At 36.3% G+C, this 19,348-nt stretch overlaps 1 protein-coding gene and 1 non-coding gene across 3 annotated transcripts in view; both read right to left on the reverse strand.

The window, feature by feature from the left end:
• LOC133522764 (lysine-specific histone demethylase 1A) overlaps nt 1-19,348 on the reverse strand; it is a 441,475-nt gene that overhangs the window by 146,289 nt on the left and 275,838 nt on the right. The window lies entirely within an intron of this gene.
• On the reverse strand, nt 1,072-1,144 carry Trnak-cuu (transfer RNA lysine (anticodon CUU)). The gene has a single exon. It is a non-coding gene; the product is annotated as a tRNA-Lys (tRNA).

Genomic DNA, 19,348 nt, shown 5'->3' on the forward strand with positions numbered 1-19,348 from the left:
AAATTCTGCTGCTGTCTATTTTGGAATTAGGTATAGGTAGTGTAAACCTGTCAATACCTTTCAAGCATTCAAGATCTTGTCTAACCTACATTTAAACATGACAATTGTTAAAGTCAAGACATATCATAAATAGCTCACCACACGCCGCCGGACTATTCTTGCTTCAGCATTTCTTACCTGAAAATAAACAGACGTTACAATGGAAGGAGTTGTCACAAATAGGTTACTAACGTACCAGTTTATTGGTAAAGTTACCTCGCGTAGGTGTCACTGGGTATTCAGAGGTGGGAAGGTAATATCCTGATTTTTATTATAAGTGAGTAGGTACCAATATATACGTATCAATCAAATTATTGCATTATGTCGTAAAGAAAATGATTGATACTACATATTTGTATAACGCTTAAAAATTATAAAAAGAAACACCTTATTGGCCGGTAATGCAAGTACCACAAATTCGATAACACATTATAGCTCCCATCGACAAGTTCAAGTGTGCATATATGTGACTATGCATCGTGGGAAACATTTTACATAGAGCTGTCCGTCCACCCATTGACCCTTTAACGGTACTAAGCGACCGACCGATTGCGCCTTCGATTGGCTATAGGTATATACGGTACATAAACAAACTGGTTTTCAAGAGTATAACACAAAATACTAAACAACTACCTACTTTACTCAAAATGTATGTCATTGACTTCTATGGATCCAATATTGTATTTTTTAATAAATTGCTACAATAAATAGGTACAGTCAGCAGAACCATTAAAATATGTGCATACAGAGGTGCTAAGCCAATATATTTGTTGACTGTACATAGAAACTGTGGCTTTCATTGCTAGGACTCTCATAATTCTTTATTCTATTAAGTACTTCCGGGTCTTCCTTCTATTAAGGATTCTAGTACGACAAGTAATGTCATACCATGCCATATTACAATGGGCTTTTCAGTACCACAAAAAAAAATATTTAAATACAAAACCACGGTTTTAAAGACTGAAGACTGAGGCGTATCTTATTATTGCTATGAGTGATGAATAGTTAGCCACCCAAAAAGCAAAAAGAAAGCGCCCAACGTGGGGCTCGAACCCACGACCCTGAGATTAAGAGTCTCATGCTCTACCGACTGAGCTAGCCGGGCGTGATGAAAACACGTCAATATTTATTTCAGTTAGTCCGTGTTATTTTAATGACGTATCTATTTATATATAGTTATCGTGAGTTTACTAATAACTCGACCTGCAGATTAATCTCCCAGCTAGGTCATGGTCAAATATATAAGAAAACATAAATATTAAATTAAACATACCTACCACTATTTACTAGTGATATTACTCCTAGTATGTAAGTATTAGTAAGTATTTATTTAGGATGTCAATAATAAACACTACTTCATGTCATGAAACTGTGTACTTGCATTTACCTACATATTTTTAATGTAGAAAATAACATTTGATCAAATTACTCCTGACTTGATGTAACTGGAGTTGTGTGTCTTGTCTAGTGATATCGTATATCAGGCAGCTATATTCCCATCTATCTTTGTTCGAAACATGAAATAGAATGATCCGGAGTATAATATAAAATAATATGTCTACGTAAATAAAAGGCATACCTAACTATTAATAGATAAATACTTTAATATAACCGGACTGCGCATTTTCTTTGGATATGCAGTAATGCAGCTAGTATTTTCTTCAATCATAAAACATATAAATAAACCTGGGCCAGAACTTGGAGTCGAAGCATTCTCATCACCCATTTATCTAAAGTGAGTACTGCCTACAAGTTGATTAAGAGCATTCGTCCAATGAACCAATGTTTGTCGGCACTAAGACACATAGGAACGTCTCGTTTGGCGCTGTCTCCCCTGGATTTATGAGATCGTAATGCTTGCCCGTTACAATTCTGACTGGGAGGCTTTTATTTAGAGCTGTCTAGGTATATATAATTATTTCTGGATTATATCTCGCCCATTGCACAATGGTCGTTATCGTGTATTTTGTATGGCATTCTTACCTCATAGGCCTCACGGCACAGCAACTCTTTCGATTTGGCATATCTATTGATATGGTTTTTAACGATTGCAGCGCCACCTTGCAGCTTTGTACGTTAATCCTTCTTCGTGACAGAGACTTCCCGAGGAGCCATGATACTACTATGTATAAATATACATATTCAAGTGAATATTAGACTTCAGATTTTAGTTACTACGTAGATAAGTTAACACAATGACTTATTCCATTGATATAAGAAACCCCGAATTAGATCCATATCTAATAGGTAGGGTAAGAGAAGTTTATTTTGCTCTGGGCAAGAGAAACCATATGATGAAAGGCCATCTATATAAGTATTTTAAGTTACTTTTATTAATGCATTTGTTATATTTTTAAGTTATTTAATTTAATTAAGCTATTTATATTTTTTAAGTATCTCTGTTTACTTTCCCTACAAGTGGTTCTCTTGCCCCATACTTCATCTAACCTTACTCAAGAAAACTCTGGGATTGTTTTATAAACAGAAAAGTAATAACCAATAAGATCCGAATGAAGTATAATTGAATTTACATGTGTTTTCAGGCGATTGAATTTACACGTGTTTTCAGGCGATGGCCAAGTCTCAATATATTTATATAAAACATTAAAGAATTTTAATATTGATATGCGTCACTATAAGATTCTGTTAATTATTACGTAACAACTTAATGCTTCGAGTACGGAGATTCCAGACACAATTGATTTTCAATTGTTATGGACCACGATCGTGGTCTTAGAGACTGGACGTATTAAGACAGAAAGTCGCTTAAGTAGAGACTGAATAAATTAATAACCGACTTGGCATTACATGGATCTCACAACTTTTTACCGCAGAACAACTGAGTTGCGAGACTTGGTTTTTTTGACAAGTATTGTTTTTGATGGGATCTCATTTCTTTTTGTATTTTGTAGACAGTTCTACTTTTTTCCTTTTCGGTACCTTCTACTTATTGTATATAATATATGTATATCTACCAGCAACGAATTTTCTTAAAGCCCTCTCTCTGACTTATGAACTTTTTTTCATGACGGGAATACCCATTTTTTGCTCGATTTGGCAGGGGCACTACCATGCGCCTATATTTATATGGGACTAGCTTAAACCCGCGACTTCGCACGCAATAATAATAACTGCCGTAAAACATAAATAAAACATCGTTACGAATAAAGCCTGTCGGCAAAATAAAATAAGTTGATCTGTTGACTAGATTGAGGCCAAGGTGCGCTTCAGACCAGATGGCGCCACCTAACGGAACTTCGGAGCGGTGCGGCGACAAGCAGTGGGAAGGCATAAAAACCGGCCCACTGCGCCCGCGCCGGCATTCTGTTGCGAACCTCCGATGGATCGTTGTGCCTCTAGTGATTTACCTTGAATATTTGTAGTTAATTATTGTCATTGTTAATTATTTAAAGTGATTAATGTGTTATTTGTTTTGATCAATATACCGCATATTAAAAGTGTTCCATTGTTTACTTACAACTGCTGAAGTCGTCTTACACGCCCAAATGTCAGATCTTGAGCAACTAAGGACCCTCGCTATGGCTCTAAGCCGTCATCAGAAGTGACAAACGGACCCAATGACGACAAAGGCAAATGTGGTAGTATTGAAGACAAACCATCCGCAAATGCAATAACGATGCTGATATTTTTATGCGAGTATTGCGTAATATGGCGAGTGGTTTTACAATCTCAAGTGACACCTATTTTGGCGCCTGGGCCTTTTGACCCGTAAGATGCTGACGCTGACACGGAAGTACGGTACAAATGGGGTTATAGTAAAACAAAGGAAGCTTGAAGGTACCGATTTATTATTAGCTTTAAAACATGCATCGCGTGGTCGTGCAGCTTCTTGCTTAACAAAAATTAAAAGTGACTGCATCACGTGGGACAGTATAAAGGAATTGCTATTATCCAAATTTTCTAAGCCAATTCTTAAATGCAGGACTACTTTGATAGTATCATTTTATAGTTATAGTATTTTACAGTTATAGGATCATTAAATTGCAAATATATAACAAAAAAAAAACTGCAACTGTTGCTGCTGTATTACTATGGCAATTAATTGAAAAGATACCTAATCTTGGTTTACCTGCGAATGTATTACTGGCTTTGCCATTTCTGTTCTATCAAATACTGGCCCGTATATACGACGCGAACTAAATTCTCACGTTATAACTGTAAAATCTCTTTTCTGTCGAGTTTTGATTGGTGTATCCCTTCTAAAAGGGAATCATGATGGTTTTGGACAACACGCCGATAATAAACGTCTACGGTATTTTGATTCCCGCACTTTTAGCGGCACATGTCATTCTGTCATCTGTATCAAACTACTAGTTTACAGATTCTAAAGCAGCCCTCCTCTCGCCTGATAAAAAAACCCGCCCTGTTACCTGTTTTACCAGCGGCAAACCCGGACACCTGTCATCAACCTGCCAAGTCGCAAAGGGAAAGGATTTGACGATTAGGGAAGTTTATCTGCGTTTCAAGCAAGCGGTAACTGGTGAGATAAATATAGCAGGTAAAAGTTGTCATTTTATTTTTTATTATAGGTAGTTCTGAATGTTCAATGGTTAAATTAAGCGTTGCGCAGCAAATCAATGGAGCAACATTTCACTATACAGTTCTTTTAAAGGGCGTTGGTGAGGGTGTAATATGTAACGAGCAACTGCGTTGTGTTGTTAACGTGCAATGGTTGACATTATTTCTAAGAAATGGAATAACGGTGATATTCCTCAAACCATAAGTCTTGTCATGTTAGGTATCTGAAAATCCACTACAATAAACGCATAGCGTACCTAGTTTCCTGTGTGGCACCGCTTCTTGGTTTGGTCACTCATTAGTCATATTCACGTAAAACTCAAACATTTTGGTTACAGTAAGATATTGGATATAAGCTTTATGATTGCTACTGTAAAAATGGACTCTTGTCTAATATGTAAAGCTTATAAAGGAAATTCTGGCGCACAAAAGTGTATATTCCCTGGCACACCGTGCATATCGATATAAGTGGTTGGTAAACTTAGCGGTAAAAATCAAAGAAAAGTTCGTTTTCATAATAATTCCACATGTATTTACCAAATACGTTTTGTTACATTACACATTACATTTAGACTCTGTCAATACCGTTCACACTGGAATACGATGTAATTTTGTTTGGCCCCCAAAACTCTTTACCTCGAGAATCACATAAATTTGCACAGAAGCTAATCGAGAAAATGGACACGTAAAAAGAAAATTGTAAACTCTTAAATCTTTTAAAAATAATAGTGAAAAATAATACTGATGGTGTCTGGAGGGATGAACTTGATAAAATTCAGTGTTAAAAATGATGATGATGATGATCATGATGCTGAATAATATGCTGGTTTTACGCCAATCGAACTCGTGTTTGGTATTATGAGCTAACCAGTTTTTTTTAGAGGTAGACGAACCTACATTTATTTTTATTTGTTACGTTTTATTCCTAAAAATATACATGATCTAGATGGTAACGATAATAATAGGAATAATTTGGAGGAAGACAGGCACATTGCGGCTAATAATAATTCTTTCGTTAACTGATTCAGATAAAAAAAAAAAAGGTTGGTACAGGGGCAGATTTTTTTGTTTGTTATTGAACTGTTGCTGAAATGGTACCTAAAAACACCCCATGAAAACTTGCGAGAGGTACGTAAAGGGCGAGCAGAGCTGACTGAAGTGGCAGAGGCTATGTGTGATGAGATCTATTATGCGGAGGATGAGACCGTGTCGGCAAGTGAAAGCGACACTAATGAGAATAGAGAGATGGTAGTAGTTGCTGAAGTGCATAATGAGATGAAAGACATTCCGGTAGTCCCTGGGACTAGCCGAATGTGAGGCTAAAGAGTTTTGTGTGAAGGTGAGCTGCATATTTGTTGACTGGCTGCAATCTTCTGGCTTGCCTCACTCTATATGAGTGTCGGCCCCCAGATAGAGGCGCAGAGCTGTAACAAGTGCAGGACAAATGGACAAACACTGAAGTGTGATGAGATGACTTGTAGTAGTCATGTTACGAACGATGTTAAATTGAATTATGATTAAGATTAAAGTGTATTTTATGGTAAATGTTCACAGGTTAAGCGCCCGAGGACGTGCGAAAGTCAGGAAGGCCGTGTCGGCAAAATAAAATAAGTTGATCTGTTGACTAGATTGAGGCCAAGGTGCGCTTCAGACCAGATGGCGCCACCTAACGGAACTTCGGAGCGGTGCGGCGACAAGCAGTGGGAAGGCATAAAAACCGGCCCACTGCGCCCGCGCCGGCATTCTGTTGCGAACCTCCGATGGATCGTTGTGCCTCTAGTGATTTACCTTGAATATTTGTAGTTAATTATTGTCATTGTTAATTATTTAAAGTGATTAATGTGTTATTTGTTTTGTTTCAATATACCGCATATTAAAAGTGTTCCATTGTTTACTTACAACTGCTGAAGTCGTCTTACACGCCCACATGTCAGATCTTGAGCAACTAAGGACCCTCGCTATGGCTCTAAGCCGTCAAGCCAATATTGAAAAATTTAACTGAAGACTTGGCTGTATGGGCTTAATTTTTGCTTTGCGGTCTTTTCTAGATTTTTTAGTTTTTCCTTGATTCATACACCAAACACTACTTATATTCCAAATTTGAAGCTTCTAGGCCTGCTAGAAGTGCCTTAGAATTTTGATGATCGGTGAGTCAGTGAGTGACAAAATTAAGAAATTTGTTATAATTCTTAAAATACTGGTTCAAATTGAATGAAATTTGAAATATACCGTGTCTTTACAATGCCTGCATGGTTACTGAAAATTTCAGTCTTCTAGTTTTATCCACAACGAAGTTACAGGGGGTCGAAAATGGTCTGAATTGCTTCGAGAAAAGGATGGTACGGCCGTGATGCTTTTTTTTTTGCTCGACTTGGTGGGGGCACTGCCGTGCCCCCAGATAGTGTACATAAAACTCTGGGATTGTTTTATAAACAGAAAAGTAATAACCAATAAGATCCGAATGAAGTATTGTTTAGGTGCCGTAGGTTCAGAGAGCAGAGTTTTGAAAATCGTAGTGCTTTTATTGATCAACATACGGTTGCCAAAAAATTTATTAGCAATCTTGAGGCCTTTCTCTAGTAACTTCATCGATTCGAATCCTGATTTTTTGACTTTCTCCTAGATAAAATAAAATCGCGAATGTAGGGCTAAAACACTCTTGTATTGTATTGTATTGTAGTACGGGCGATTTTCCGCAAAACACTCTTTAAAAAACGTGTACCAATTCTTGCACAAAAATAAAAAAATAAAAATTGCTGCAAAAAATTATGAGCAATATCTATTATGATTGAACTCATCGATTACTTTGTTGAATTAAAACTTACAAAAAATGTACGCTTACGCTCAGTGAAAGTGAGAGAAGAACCTGAACCTATGAGGCCTTAAGTAAAACCGACATCGCAGAGAACCAACTCTGATCAGACAAAAATCCAGTAAGATAATCTTCCAACTATGTCAAGCATCAAGTTGTCAACGAGCACAGCAGTCAACTGTTCTCAGATGAAGAGTACAATGATGGCTCCGATGGGCGTCGATCGATTATGTTGCTGATAAGGCGGAGATTCGACCGATGAATCGAATTTCGTGTCCAAGCTCCTGTGCGGGGACTGTACAGCTATACAGTTACCAGAAACGACTACATTATTTTAACCAGGCGATCTTAAAACGTAACACCAAACGACTGAGCATATTAGGTAATTAAAATTGTAACAGAAATCCCAGGACAAACCAAGCTTAAACTTGAGTCAATAATTAAAATCTAACAGGATAATTTAATATTGGTGAGTTATACCAACTCACCAAATCTGACTGGAAATTTGACTTATAGTTTTATTTGACGATAATTTTTTTGTCTTTTTAGGATAAAAAATATCTAATTATCTTTGCTGTAATTGGTTGAACCTATCGGCCATGTTGCTATCTCATTACAAGAATTGTATTAGTAGTACTGTTATAAGTTTCATGAAGGCAACTTCCATCCCAGATGATAACTAGGACTTATTGGAATTCTTATTATAAGAAATTTTAATATGGTACATCTAGAGACTTCAAACTATACTCTACGTCAATGCGCCTTGTCTCAGCTCATACGGGGAATGCGGTTTGCGATGCGATATTAAAACGTGGCGGCCGATGAAAAAGACTCGAGACGCACTGGTGCGGACGCGTCCAGAAAAAGGTTTTAAGTGGAAATATGCAATTAAACATAAGAACCAGATCAAATTCCGGGGGTGTAGTAGAAATGGACGTCTTCACGTTATTGCGTTGATTCTTTTACAAAAAGTAAATGCATATACTACGTGCAAGAATAGAATAAAATTATAGTACCTACTTTAAAAAAAAAAACTTAAATTCAAAAATTTATTCCGCAAGTAGGTCTGACCAGAAGGAATCTTTCACGAGTGAATATGTAAAATAAAAGAAACAAAGACAAGTTCATAACATAAATGCTCACCCTCCTTAAAAACTCGCGTTTCTCGTCATGATTGCAGATGGCACCACCTCGTGCCACTTGGATAGACCTCGGATCATTTTTAGGGTTCCGTAGCCAAATGGCAAAAAACGGAACCCTTATAGATTCGTCATATCCGTCTGTCTGTCAGATTCTGTCACAGCCACTTTTTTCCGAAACTATAAGAGCTATACTGTTCAAACTTAGTAAGTGGATGTATTCTATGAACCGCATTAAGATGTTCACACAAAAATAGAAAAAAAACAATAAATTTTGGGGGTTCCCCATACTTAGAACTGAAACTCAAAAAATCTTTTTTCATCAAACCCATACGTGTGGGGTATCTATGGATAGGTCTTCAAAAATGATATTTAGGTTTCTAATATCATTTTTTTCTAAACTGAAAAGTTTGCGCGACAGACACTTCCAAAGTGAAAAAAATTGTGTCCCCCCCCCCCTGTAACTTCTAAAATAACAGAATGAAAAATCTAAAAAAAATGTATGATATACATTACCATGCAAACTTCCACCGAAAATTAGTTTGAACGAGACCTAGTAAGTAGTTTTTTTTTAATACGTCATAAAAATTTAAAAAAAAAATTCATCAAACCCATACGTGTGGGGTATCTTAGGGATAGGTCTTCAAAAATGATATTTAGGTTCCTAATATCATTTTTTTCTAAACTGAATAGTTTGCGCGAGAGACACTTCTAAAGTGAAAAAATGTGTGTCCCCCCCCCCCCCCCTGTAACTTCTAAAATAACAGAATGAAAAATCTAAAAAAAAATATATGATATACATTACCATGCAAACTTCCACCGAAAATTGGTTTGAACGAAATCTAGTGAGTAGTTTTTTTTAATACGTCATAAAAAAATTTAAAAAAAATTTTTATCAAACCCATACGTGTGGGGTATCTATGGATAGGTCTTCAAAAATGATATTTAGGTTCCTAATATCATTTTTTTTCTAAACTGAATAGTTTGCGCGAGAGACACTTCTAAAGTGGTAAATGTGTGTCCAAAGTGGTAAAATGTTGAACAAGATCTAGCAAGTCGTTTTTTTTAATACGTCTTAAATGGTACGGAACCCTTCATGCGCGAGTCCGACTCGCACTTGGCCGCTTTTTTAAGAATGCCATCACAATAAACAGAGAAACAAATCAAAATTATGTACTCGTACGAACTCGAAGTAACCCCACCGATAGTAGTTACACAGTGGCGTCGCAAACAGAACGCACAGATGATGATATCATTCCCGGCCGTATCGTGCGATCCGATCGTCGATATCGCGGCCGTTCGTCGTCGAGATGTGGACACGCGATCTTAATGTACGACTCATATAAAAATGCTGCACCTATACGCGTCTTATATACGTTACGTAGATAAGACGATGTGATAACTAAGATAGACGTGCATATTTAAACGTGTAACCTATAGTCCGTCAAAGCGGTCAACGACTTTTCGCTCTTTCTTTTGTCAATGTCAAATATGATCGTTCTATTATCTGATAGTTAACTAATGGCGTATACAGGTAAGAACTTAAAAGAATGAGTTGAAAATAATTTCAATACATTTCAAAGCAAAATGACAAACTTTAATAATATGCAATAAGCATCGTGTAATCAGCATCTTATTCATGCTTCGGTATTATTAACGTAGATATAAACATGCTGCTTTGAAATTATTCTTATAACACGACAAGAGCATACAGCTTTATGAATTAGCTTATCGCGGAGGGAAGTTAATAATAGTTGCTTTGCACGAATGTGAGGAGCAAAAAAGAGTTTACAAAGGGACACGCAATAAGGTCGAGCGTCGCCATAAGTAATGGCCAGATACCGGCGCAGCCATCGATTGCTAGCGTTATCTCAATAAAGAGCAACAGAGTGCGTTCATTAGCTCTCTGACATGGAGTAATCATAAATTGTGGAACCCCGCCGCGACCCGCACGGCTACCCTTCGCACCCCTAGTATACCTGCGTTTCTACCACTGCGTCACTGCCCGCATTCGACTTTTTGCCATTGTTTTTGGTAGGATCCCCATAAAGCGTAACGTCTGATCTCTCTGATACGTATGCAGGTGTTAGCTTTCACGCCTTCCAACTTAATTATACAATTTTAACAATACATTCCAATTCGCGCTTACGATAAAGGCGCAGCTGCGACAATTAGCCCCAAAAGTTTGTTGATTCTTTATCACGAGGCCGCCGTCATTTCCCGGAAGATCCAACTTTATAGCGATAAAACGCAAATAGTACATATTTTTAAGTAAAACGGAATTCCCTTTTATTAAATCCACTTATCATGAAGTAATTTGTATACACTAGAGTACCTATACTTATGCTAACAAAAATACGAATACTTGAATCTACAATTGTGATTTGTGATAGCGATATTTTATTGAAACAGTATATTTCGTTTGTGTATATAATTGTTAAATCTGTATGGTAATCATGTTGATTTGTACTAATAAACGTATGTCGTTATCCAAAATAGCAAACTGTCAAGGAATGCATTTATCGTAACGAAAACAACCGTAGGAAAGTATAAATGCTCAGCAAAACCAAGATAAAACTGTAATTGCTAGAAAGTTTGGCAATTTCTGATAAGCCAGACACCGAGAAATAAAATGGCTAATTACAATAAGATCGATTAGTTTTTATCGGCACACATATAAAATGTCACACAGAAACTAGCAAACGTAGGAAGTCATTAAACCAAACGGCACGGCACTTAGAGCAAGTCTTAAGGCCGTCTGGCCGAGCATAAAGATCGATATCTTAGTGGCCCGCTGCCAGAATCTTTTTAATATCCCACGAACGCATGTGAGGAGTGGACATCGGTGATACAATAACTAAACTTACTTAGAGAGAAATTGTTCTTACGGAAAATTATCGTCCGTATACCTAAGGAATTGTATGACGATCCTTGAAAAGATAACCTTCTTAAAGGCTAAAAGGAAATTAAAATAATATATTTATCAGGAACAGTTCGAAAGGATAATAATCGGCTCGAACAAAATACACACTGTGAAGCCTGTAATACGAGCAAATAATTAAAACAAAGATTGTACTTCTCAAACGATGACTATTCAATAGCTTTTCTTACAGTCTTTAGACTTAATTCATACAAATTAAAACATTACAATATTCGCAATACATTGCTTCTTGGAATACACATTTTTAAAGTGTGCCAAAAATCAAAACACAAGTTTTTTTTGTTAAATTGCTGAACAAATGTTGGTCAGTTTGAGGAGGAATGCCGACAGTTTAATTTTTTGCTCCTGTTACAGGCCCCACCCACAAATTGTCAAAATTAGATAATTTCAATGTTTAGTGAATACTTGTAACTACAGGTCGACTTTCACACAAGATAAAACTACTTAGCATATGCCCCATTCCGGCTGTCACCTGGTCCAAGTGCCGAAAATACTAGCGGCGTTGCCTCGTTGTACCGCAAGCGAGATTTGCTAGACCGAAAATTGTTCAAAATATTTTAATTTCTCGTTTGCTTATATTTTCGATAAGATTACTGCAAATGTAACTCAGACCTAGTTTCATATTTCCAGTAACCCAGGTCATTATTTGTAGTATTTCACCTATCTTAGGTTTCCCCAAGTTTAGTTTATATTGTCAGGCACAATGGCATATAATGTTCGGAATAGTTTCCGCGCACTTTTGAACTGGCTCCCGAATTCCAGGGCCGAACCGGAGTTTCGAGAGTTTTCGTGGTCGCACTGAACTTTTAACGAGACATGTAGTTGGGTTACAAAGAACCTCTAATAGTTGGCTGAATGAATGTGAATACTGTGATGGTCATTGAAAGGATTTAGGTAAACGGCATTAAGCTAAAATGAATTACAAAAAAATTAAACTTTTTTTTTATTCTGTTAGTTCTAGTACACAAAGTATTTTTATAATTTGTATTACGTGAAGAAGTGTACCTATTTTAAATCATATTCCGATATTTTTGTTACATGTGTCATTATAAATCTAGGCATCACAGAACAGATGATATGAAGTTATTTCCCATGGCTACCAATAGATGGCGTTGACGACTGTAACTACTAAAGCAAATAAAATGCAACAATGACCGCAATTCCAGTATACACAATGGAAGGCGAAATCTGACTCAATCTATTAAAAACAACATTAACTCGCTAAATCAAATGTGTCTATAAAAATAAGTGTGAATGAAGGCGTCAAGTTTCACACCGAGCGGCGTCGAGCTCGGCGCTTGAGATGCGATGAAACGTACACCTATTATCATAAAACAAACAAAGAGACGTAACAAAAAATCAACAAATATAAGCTCTAATGATTTGGTAGTTCTTGGGATGAATGCCAACTAACCGAGAGAGGAAACAGCTATAAAATTGGTTTTATTGGGTATTATTCATTGCCGTAACGACAAGGACGCTTTTGTTATTACGCTTAACGCATAGTAATTAGACGCATCACCTTTATAGCTGTAGTCTACCGCAGACTCAGTATTAAAGTAAAATAATTGTTCTAAAGAAATTTATAATTACATAGCTGTAAGCTTGCTGACTTTTCTTGCTATACATTGCGACCTGTAGCCGAATACATCTGGACATACGAAAGCATTTTTGTCCAAGCTGAAATGGAGACCTTCACTTACACTCGGTCAATAGATGTTTCATCGATGTCTTTAAAGAAAATTTTATCAAAAAACCCTTTACTTCCCAACAGTAATATGAACGAGCTGCATACAATATTACTAATATTTTATTTACATAAACCATATGAAATTCTCTTTAAAACGATTAGTTGTCGTCGAATTATTCAAAGCACACTTAGTGCAGCAGCATCAGAATAGAAATGGGTGATCATGTGTGTAGAGTGCTACTGTACGGAAAGGGGCTTCTGTAATACTCTCACGGATACCACTGACTGAGGGGTAGGAAAACCACGCTTAAAATTCTCCAACGCTTGAATCAGATATCGGATAAGGATAAACGTAAAAATACAATACTGTAACAAAAACGGAACTAGACTGACTTGAATGTATAACATTTTTTGCTCACTACGTATACGGAAAATGGATATCCCTTCTTTGATCAGAATGTTACAACTGAAAAACACCAACGTTTGTATTTTATTGCTCCTTTTTGTAAATAATAACGTATGTATCATTTTCTAATCCCAATTTTTCACCCCTGATAAAGGACAGGGGACAAAACGTTTAAAAAACATGATATTATGGGAAGAGACAGGAAGCATTCTCATAAAAAATCAACGCATCCGTTCCAAAAAGTGTTATAACAGAGCTGTCAGCGCCCATAATGATGAAAAATGTCTATCGCTTCATTTACTTACAAAGGTCCGGCGGACAGCAAATATTTTACTGTGACGTTTATAGTAGCAACGAAATGTTATTAAACAAACAATTCGCCCAATCGGCGACATGTCGTTGGTTAGAGGCTTGTATAATTGATTCTTTCCGGGGCGGGACCGGTCGGCCTTTTGTCATGTTGTGGACTACGCAGCACCCCGAGGCCCCGAGCAAATAAAATTCTTACGCCGCCAGGACTCTTTGCGAAATTCTTCTCATTTCCGCCTCTACGCAAAACCTTGTGCGACAATGCTTGTCACGACCACCCCTCAAAGAAAAATAATAAATTGATTATCATATAACTTGTCAACAACAAAACCAGGTTTTAACTACGCATAAATACAAAGCATACATACAAACAGACGCAAAAAAAACCATTACATTTTGCATACAAAAATACAAGAACAATATTGCTATTATATAATTATAATACCTACAGGTCCAGCAGCTATTATTATCCAATATTAAGACCGCCTGTGATCTGTTTGTTTACTTTTATTTTATTGAGGTGTGCAATAAAGAGTAACGTTCAAACTATGCATTTACATCGTGTTATAGCAAAAAGTCAAAATCTAGGACGAAACGCATATAAATAATCGGTGGGCAAAATTCGTTTAAAGCCTGCTAACCTGATAATAACCGGGCGTGACACGGACCAGATGGGATAACGAATAAAACCAAGCTCCTCATAATATGGCAAAATTGTTTACGATTACGAATGGTGTCATTAGAGTATGCCCGGGTCCGTCGCACGCGGCTTACTCCACTAATACCGACCTAAACGCTAGCAGGCCAACTCATTTCGACTCCAGTCATTATAAAATATTTAGCGATGTACCTAATTTCGTAAATGATACGGGGTTATTTTAATAGAATGCCCGTAATAACTAGGCACCCGGACGCAATACGCCCCAAAGTTTCAGATAATGACCGGTTCTGACGGACCCACGCGAGATTAATATATCCGAGGGATTCAAATAACAAAAGTAACAACAAAAAACTAAAACGGCCGATAAATGTTTGTGTCTACCTGGTTCCGTATTCACGGTCCGCGGGCGAAGGCCTGTAGCAATCGAACCGGCGATAACATCCTCTTCAAATATAATAAATCTAGCCGATAAAATTCTTTACTTTACAAAGAACTCCGACTAATTGTTTTTGGAAACCTGTTATTTAGATCAAACACGCTCATTGTTTATAAGCCCTGCCCTAGAAAAAAATAAAGGTTTAGTTGATTAAAACATTGATCAGGTTAAAGATTGCAAATCAAGTTAAAGGACCATTGCATGCCTTGTAAAAAGTTATAAGTACATCCAAAGTATGCAGGAAAATTGTTAATAGACGACATATATAATTTTGGATGCACCTTTAATAAGCACACAAAAATCACGCACTATACTTAAAAATGTAAATCTGATACTTTGTTCTTTATAAATGTAGGTTGTATTACTGTTACACAAACTTCATTGTCGGCTAAACGCCTGCAATAAAGCAACAATAAAGCGAGAAGGGGTTTAGAACGGGGTGGCGGGTGGTAAAAAATATTTAAAACTCAACAAAACAATGGACGCAACCCATTTCATGAAAAAAAGAAATGAAAGATCTGAATAACACCCAACATTGCTCTTTGGCTTACGCCGCACAAGTAAGTGAAATAATAATGGGTTCACTTTCTTTCTCCTTTGTCAGTATTACTTTTCTACCTACTACTGGAAACCATAATCTTTAAGCGTTCCTTTAATACGGTAGGACAAAAGGGTTTATGAAACACCCAAAAATTGTTTGGGCAATTGCATTGAATAATGATGTTTGGAATGTTTATGTCGGTAAAGAGTGTATGATCTACCTACCTTACGAAGTGTGTTTGTCTGCCATTTTAGGAAATTTTAGGAGGTACAGTCAGCATCAAAAGTAGCGGATGAAACAACGCGCCAAAAGTATCTGAAACTCCGGATAACTTTTCCAGTTGAAGATAAATATCTAAAATAATAAAATTCGCGTTCAAAAGTATATCTTATACAGTCTTAGTTGTTCTATATTAAAGACATCACTTTTAGTTAAGCTGTTACAGAATGGTAGATACTTATGAAGCGTTATTTGATCCGCTGCTATTGATGCTGACTGTACTAACAAATTATTCGCCCTATATGTCCACTTAAAAAAAATACAGTTTATAAAAAAATAAAATTACTCTAACTACAAAAACTACTGATGATCAGTTCCTTTGTAGGCGAATAGTTTTCATAAATAAATATAATACAGTTCAGTACAAATTGTACTCAGGGTATGCCGAATATTAGACAGCGTCAAAATGACTGTGCTGGACATTTCTAGTAGGTACATACCTTTCTGGGTGTCTATTTCAAAGTTATCTACCTGAGAACATTTAGGTAGGAGTCAAAATAAGCTGAAAATAATTAAATAGCTTCATACAATCAGAAAAGCTTGACAATAGTACAAATAAAAATAAATCTGCTAGCTTCGTTTATGTTTTAGTTTGGGTTAAGTCGTTCTAATACAAATCTAAATTTGATGTAAGTTTATAGAATATTTTTTAAGAAAGATATCAGCGAGTGTACGTGAGTGACTCGTTTTTTAATATATTTAAAGATAACAAGACTTATGTGATATCTTTCTTGAAACAAAAACAATAATTGCAGACACACGACAGAACTGGGAAAAATTATGCTGGAATGACGGACATAATTATTAATAATCAGTTATTATAAAATAAGAACTCTCTTAATACTGGGAAATAATAAACTCAGATTTTGTGAACCGTTATCTAGTCCTCATAACAATAACTACAAATTTCTTTGAAGTTGTACTTATCTTTGTTGTTTTAACGCAACATTAGATGGGCCAGAGATGAGAAAAACAAACACAATTATAGGCGGCGGAAAGTGAAAGGACACCAGTTTTTGTAAAGACAATAGAAAAATGATACTTTACGGTTGTACAAATTCTTGATACCGTCTCCGAACAACGTAAAAGTAAAATATTGCTCTAGTTTTTTTAGCGCAAGGAATGTTTAGTCGAATTACAAGTGAGTCATTTTAGTTGGAAGTTCGGTACTTAAAGATGACAATGACAGATTCAGGCGAGATTGGTGAAGCATGTAATACAATTTTTCAAACGTAAGTTCTAATGAGCCGCGTAAACAAACTGACCACAAGTTATTATTTAACCGAGATCTAGTCACGTTGCGAACAGAACCCAAATATTATGATCGTATCGAAACCGCAAAATACTTTGCCAGCTACATTAAAAGTGATAGTTACAAATCGGTTTCTGCGGGTCAGTGATAGCAAAACTGATTGGGGTTCAACCATAATATTTCTACAGGAAATGATACGGTTGCTGATTCATCTGAAACCGACGTTTGTCAACGTTCCACCATTTAAGATTTGAATGTGTATAAAATCTGTTTTTCGTGAAATATATTTATATGACGAAACATGTTTACGTCAACATGAGGTTCTAAATAAAATGTAAGTACATTTCAATGGATAAGAAAAATACATTCCAAAATAGATGGCAAGAAGAAAAACAGTAGGCACAAGAACGATCAACTTCAAATGATGACGTCATCATGTTGACGTTTTGAGTGCGAGGTCCCGCAGAGCGATATGTTACAATTTGTTACCAAAATACTGCGACGTGAAACAGCCACCCACGTCTATCCGTCATTAATTACTCGAGCCACTTCAGTGGGCCCCCCGCATGTAAATTGTAAAAAATCGGCGCTTGAGAACAATTCCAACAAAATTGCATGCGCTCTACATAGGTTTCTAGGAATTACACATGGGGATAACGTAACATGTGGCACCTAAATTGTCCCGGAATTATAAACAGTAACAGCAATATCCAAATAAAGGTGAAATTTTGAAATAGTTATTTGTACAACAAGAGAGCAAAGTTTGATATTTCTTCGAGTGCTTGTTTTGAGTCCCGTGCAAGCGAAAGATTCTATAATAGATTCACGAGCGTAGCGAGTGAATCTAATTTAGAATCTTGAGTGTAGTAAGGGACTCATAAGCGCACGAGATGTAAATAACTTTGATCTCGTGTAGTACACAAATTTTTTCACGTCAGTCAGCCATCAAAAAATACAACCTGAAAAAATGTAATCCAGACGGACGTATCACTATTTCACTCAGGTTTTCCGAAGGTATTCTAACAATTAACTATAATTACCGCAATAAAACAAAACGAAAGAAATTACAATAAAATAATACGAAAATAATGAATTAACGAACATCAATTGACAGTTCAATCGACAAATTTTTTTTTAAACTTTGTAAGATCCGGTCCGAATTGCGGATACTACTATTTGTCACTATAATAGAGATCGTTAAAAGTAGTTAAATAGAATTATTTACTGCGTAACAATTGCGTAAATTTGTATAAGTTCATTGTTTTGATTGTATAATAAAATACGTAAAATATGGTGTTTTTATTAAATTTTAAACTTTTATTTCATTAATTAATTATTACGAATGAAGACGCGTAGGGTGTTTTGGAACGATGCGGTCTGACTTATTTCGGGGGTCTATTATAAACCGTCAGTATACCGTTGAATTACGTATGCACTTTTTTGTCTCGTTCTTTTTGCTAATGACGTGAAAGGGATAAAGACAATAGAATCCAAATATTTCGAACTTGTATTAGGCCCCGCACGTAGAAATGACATTCGAATCTAAAGGTCACTTGAATGTTATTTTGTCTAACTCGGTGAGCAAAATGCGATTTTGCTCACTGTTTTTGAGCAGCAAATTACCCTTGTTCGAGCTGCTGACGTGAAAAATATTTAGTTATAATATAATATTTAGTTCAGTTTTTTCTTCACAAAGGGCTGATTAAATAACAACAAGCAATGCAAAAAAAAAACAGATAAAACACCGATATCGTGCGATAAGCTTCGAACATGTAGATTTGAAAATCAATTGTGTCGTTCAAACGTTGAAGGGGTCAGATAACGGAGTGAGTTTTGCATTGGTCGACGCGCCGCCGTGTCCTAACAAAACAACGCCGGGCACCGGCATTGTCAGCTGTGACTATTAGAACGTATTGCCGTACGTGCCCGGGGATGATTTTCCCTAGCTCCTTTATTACCTTTAGTTTCGTGCTACTTTTGTTTGCGCTACACGTAGCCGGCAGTGACTACCGTCTGAATGCCAAATTGCCGCTTTAATGAACGTATATGGACAAAAACTAGAGTAATTTCTTCAATAATCTTTTAAATAGCCACAATTAACAGACCATTCATTATAATCGTTTATTGTTTAATTGATCTTGAGTTATTATGCGAGTAAAAAAGTTCCCTTGTAACTGTTCTGTGCATTATATAAATCATTACGATATCTTTTTTAAACGGCTTAGCATTCTTTAACAATTGCAAGATATGAACAACTCAAACAGATGTGAAATTAGTCAGCGAGTCATAAATAATATGAAATAG

The sequence above is a fragment of the Cydia pomonella genome, chromosome 11 (genome assembly GCF_033807575.1).
Source record: "Cydia pomonella isolate Wapato2018A chromosome 11, ilCydPomo1, whole genome shotgun sequence".
In the NCBI taxonomy this organism is placed as follows: domain Eukaryota; kingdom Metazoa; phylum Arthropoda; class Insecta; order Lepidoptera; family Tortricidae; genus Cydia; species Cydia pomonella.